Source organism: Vitis riparia, chromosome 16 (assembly GCF_004353265.1).
Source record: "Vitis riparia cultivar Riparia Gloire de Montpellier isolate 1030 chromosome 16, EGFV_Vit.rip_1.0, whole genome shotgun sequence".
Taxonomy (NCBI): domain Eukaryota; kingdom Viridiplantae; phylum Streptophyta; class Magnoliopsida; order Vitales; family Vitaceae; genus Vitis; species Vitis riparia.
The window spans coordinates 12,958,141-12,963,061 of NC_048446.1; the positions used below are offsets into that span (position 1 = coordinate 12,958,141).

Genomic DNA, 4,921 nt, shown 5'->3' on the forward strand with positions numbered 1-4,921 from the left:
AAATCAAACGAGGATGAATTTTCCCGAAATCGAATGGGGGATGGAGACCCATCCAAAAAACAAATGGAGCAAAAAAAAAAAAAAAAATCAATTTTTTTGGTTTTCCTTGGGGTTTTGCACGGATTTTCTAGGAAATCAAACGAGGATGAATTTTCCCGGAAATCGAATGGGGGCTGCGGCCAAAAAACACAGGGAGCAAAAAATAAAGCAATTTTTTTGGTTTTTCTTAGGGGTTTTGCATGGATTTTCTCGAAAATCAAATGAGGATGAATTTTCCCGAAAATCGAATGGGGGCGGCGGCCATAAAACACAAGGAGCAAAAAAAAAAAAGCAATTTTTTTGGTTTTCCTTAGGGGTTTTGCATGGATTTTCTCATAAATCAAAACGATGATGAATTTTCCCGAAAATCGAATGGGGGCGACGGTGGCGAAAACAAAAAAAATCCTCGTTTGATCCCCAAAATCCATCCCCCATTCAATTTTCGTGAAAATTCATCCTTGTTTTGATTCCCAAGAAAATCCATGCAAAACCCTTAAGGAAAATAAAAAAATTTGCTTTTTTTTGCTACACAGGTGATGGTTGCTGACAAGGAGATAAATGGTAATTTCGGAAATGTAAATATGAACAATAAATAGTACATGAAACATATAATATTTTTCTCATTACCAGACAGATTTCATATTTCAGTTATACGGGTTTCCAAAACCATATATTTTCCATATAACAACCTATAAACACAACTTTCCCTTATTGATATGCTTATAATGTCTACACAAATAAGGGATAATCCTAATCCATAATAAGAATACAAAAAGGATACAATTCTCCTTGTAGCCAAACAAACTCAGTTGCTGATTTGCTTTCTTCACTATAAATAGAATTGATTAAGACAAGCACCTAGGAATTCACGACTCCTGACAAAAGCAACAGCTGCTTGAAGCTCTAATCCAACTCCATGGCTCACAGCACGAAGAGAGTCTATCCTCCTTTTCCAAGGTGACTTGATCTTCGTGTTTGGTTTTGAAAGAAATAGAACTTACACGGAACCTTTTCATTAATTTTTGTTTGCTGACAAAAAATTTTCTTCATCTGAGTTAGGGTGAGATCAGCAGCCCTTTTGGAGGCAGCAATATATCTAAGATCAGTAAAGACTGCATTAAGGGGCGATCAAGAGAAATGTGCTTCATTCACAAAACTCATGGAAGACTACTTGCACCATAGGTTTGTCCACCATGTCTTTTATTGTTAGTTCTGACTTGTTCCTGCAGTGCCGTGAAAATGTTTTCAGGCATCAGAAGAATAGTAAAGTGGCTGATATGAGGCAGTGCCCTTGTCTCATTCAGATGCTTGTGTCAATCATTTATTGTGGTCGCTTTAATCTTGCTATGCTGTGTTTGGTTTCTCATGAAACTGAGGGAAAGAAGTAATTAAGTTGGTGCCAAAATAATTGCTGGAAGTGACTGGATAAGTGGCTGGGTTTAGGGTTAGATTTAGGGCTAGGGTAAGAATCAAGGCTAGAATGACCAATAAAGTAGTCAAGGAGAAATTGAGAGAGGAAGAAACCAAGAATTTTCCTTAAACTGAGAGAGCCACAACATACTAAGAAAAATGTTTTAGATCTGCAAATTTCTCAGAACTCTCATAAACTTTTAGAGAGATGGAACCACAACTTCTATTAAGCAAAATTCTAATGATAAAAATGATCTGCAGCTATACTAAAAATGGGATTTGTTGTTGGGTTTGTTAATCTTCCATGTTTTTAGGTCAAGGTCCAAGTGACCCACTTCAGTCATTTTTCTTATATATTTTATACCTAATTCTAGATCTAATTATGAGAGGAGATTTCAAGTACAACTCAAAACCAACCTGAACTGTTGCTCCTTGGTACTTTTTCAATCACTTACTAGGCTCCAAATTTATGCTTATGATTTCTATGCTTATGAATATTTATTCAATCTATTCATATAATGATTGAATAAATATTCCTTCTTTTCTTATGCTAATTTTTTTTTAAAGCCCTTTTTAGAAGATTTAGCAGTGCTTTAAGATTTTATGTATCTCTTATATGGTTAACATCTTTGCATTTTGTAAGATAATTCTTGAGCTCCATTCACCTATGCTTGCTATCTTCTGCTATTTAATTTCTTAATTTGCACAAAGTTCTAAAGTGAATTCATGTATTTATTAATGGGATACACAAGGTGGGAAATGTTGAAGATGTGAAATGAATGAAGCTTCTTTATCAACCTTGAAATATTGATAGATTAACTGTTAATAAAGCTATGAATTGACTCAAAAAAGAGCCTGCTATTGATGTTGTTGAAAATGTCACCTTGATGATGTTGTTGAAGATATTATCCTCAATCATTTATGCTAACTTTCCCAATTGTATATTGCTTGTATTTAATTTAGTTATCTTTTATATATGGCCAAGAGAAAATACAATCAATTAATCCAAAAGCTAATAGGCCAATTACAAAAATCATGACGACTTACTTGGGCTAAGACATAACATCAAGTCCCTTCAGGACCAACTTTTCCAGTACTTATCCCAGTGGCTGCGTCTCCATTTCTTCATACTAGACATTGTTTTCCTTGGTGATGCATATCCACTCATAGATTGGAATTTCTATTATTCCAGAGCCAAATTCTCCTCCTTGAAAGCTTTTCTATATTTCCTTACATTAGTAGGCCTCTTTTCATCCAGTCCATTGCCATAATTATGCATTTTCTGGATTGAATTTTGTAAACCTTGGAATCCAATGAAGTTATTACCTTGCTTCTACAAAATTTGCAGAATGTGGCATGATAGCTTGTCATTCCTCTTCACAATCATTTAATTTTTGCTACTCACAAAGTTTCCCATAACACCCACTATAGCTTATCCTTCTAATATAGCTTGTCCTTCTAATCTTAGCCCTTGCACTCCAAATCATAGTTGTGGGAATGCATTGTGTGTTTAATGAGAATTTTCAGACATAAGTGATAAGCTTTGTTAACTAGTTATTATCTAATGCATGCAATAGATCACTAAAAAACATCGTTAACCTTTTGCATGTAGGGTTACTGTGGAGCAAGTGGTGTCAGTAGTGAAGGAGCTATTCAGAGATCACGAAGAACTGATTGTTGGTTTCAACGACTACTTGCCCGACCAACACAGGATTAGTGTTCCTGTCCAAGACATCTGAGAGGTTCTTATGCATGATTCATGGTTATTATGTGCTTTTTTCTTTTTTTTTTCACTCATGTCTCATACAATTCCGTAGATCCAAATTCAAGTCTTGTTCTTATTTATCCAGATGCAGACCGCATAAGGAAATGCTGGCTCTTTATTTTGTTAAAAAAAAAAAATGTTAAATGTGTCAGACTCAAATCATAATGTTTGTCTTCATTTACATATTTTGTCTTTGAGGGCCCTGGAGCAGGTATAGCAAAATGGAAGTGCCGTAAAAAAATATAAGCCATAAGTGAACATTTGGGAAGTCTACTGGTAAATGAAACAATGTCCACTATTAATTCTTCCCACAATTTACTTAATTTGTACATTTATAGGCACAAGTTTGCTATGTAAGACAACTGACCGATTAGTTTGGAGACCATATGTGATTCTATCACCTAGAATTTTAGCTGCCTTTAGTTTGCAACCTACTCTATATATACTTTATCTCTTTTGTTTAAACTAGTTGATTAATGCATTAACTTCATTGTCGCAGATAGCAGGTCTAGGCAAAATGTAGAGATTGATCCAGAGAAGGAACAAGCTATAGGGCCAGAGATATATGGAATATTCCTGTCTACCTGTTTCTCTATCTTCCATGTATTACCCATTAGCTTTTTGGACTTGGGTTTAGAATTCCATTTGGTAGATATTTTCTGTTTGTTAGTGTATTTGAATATTATTGTAGTGTTTACCAACTGGCATGGTTTTGGAAATTAATTAAGAATTAAAACGATCCTGCAGATAAGAACAGCACGCTTATCTGCAGGTCTATATTAAGTAAAAATTACACTATGGGAAGGAGGTTTGCAATCAATATCAATGAGAAAAATGATTCAGTACCAGGAAAACTAAATGCTGCATTTGGAGGATATAGGTAATATTAACTATAAGGTGATCGCATCGTGCGTCTCTCAAAATAGGATTGCAGTATGATTGTGTAACACTCATCTTGGTCAAGGGCTAACGAGTTTTCTATTTTTGGGAGATTTTGAAAAATGACTAGTAAAATCTAAATTGGCCAAATATCAAAATGAAAGGATTATCAATTGGAAAAGCTCTAAGAACTGGATTTTACCAGAGATGGATTGGTATAGTGTATTGGATCTATAGTTGGTCTACTTTTCATTTAGTTGATCAAGAATCTGAAGGAATTCCTAAACCAATATTAGGTTTTGTAATAGATCTAGATCAAGATAATTCTCAATTTGGAACCTCCAATCTTATTGATTAATTTTACACAAGTCATCAACTCAATTTTTTCTAATTATCTCCTAACAAGTCCTATATTGAGTGCATGCGTGAAATGTCATTGAATCTAACACTCAAGCATTTAATGAATTAATTAAGTAGACACTATATTGCTTATCAAAAACAATTATGAGAGAAAATTTACCTCAAGATTAAATTAACCAATTCAAATTTAAAATCCTCTTTTAGATCTAAGATCCTAATTCATAATAGATCCCAACTCTACATCATTCTTCTTCTGAGTAAATAAGATCAATGCAACCACTCATGGAGATCCAAGCTCACAATTCCATGATTTCTTATACATAGATTTGATAGGTCTACTTAAAAAAATAAATAAATAAATAAAAATAAAAATAAAAAAATCATTCTTTTCCTGAAGAATGGATCTATTCAATTTTCTTCCGAGTGCTTGTGCTCCAACTCATGATATGTATAGAAAACTCTTGCACC

The 4,921-nt window shown here is 34.0% G+C and overlaps 1 long non-coding RNA gene across 1 annotated transcript; it reads left to right on the forward strand.

The window, feature by feature from the left end:
• The first annotated feature begins 922 nt into the window (after positions 1-922).
• Positions 923-3,856, forward strand: LOC117932999. Its single transcript, XR_004654271.1, has 4 exons — positions 923-996; positions 1,099-1,221; positions 3,062-3,191; positions 3,714-3,856. It is a non-coding gene; the product is annotated as an uncharacterized LOC117932999 (long non-coding RNA).
• Positions 3,857-4,921: the final 1,065 nt, after the last annotated feature.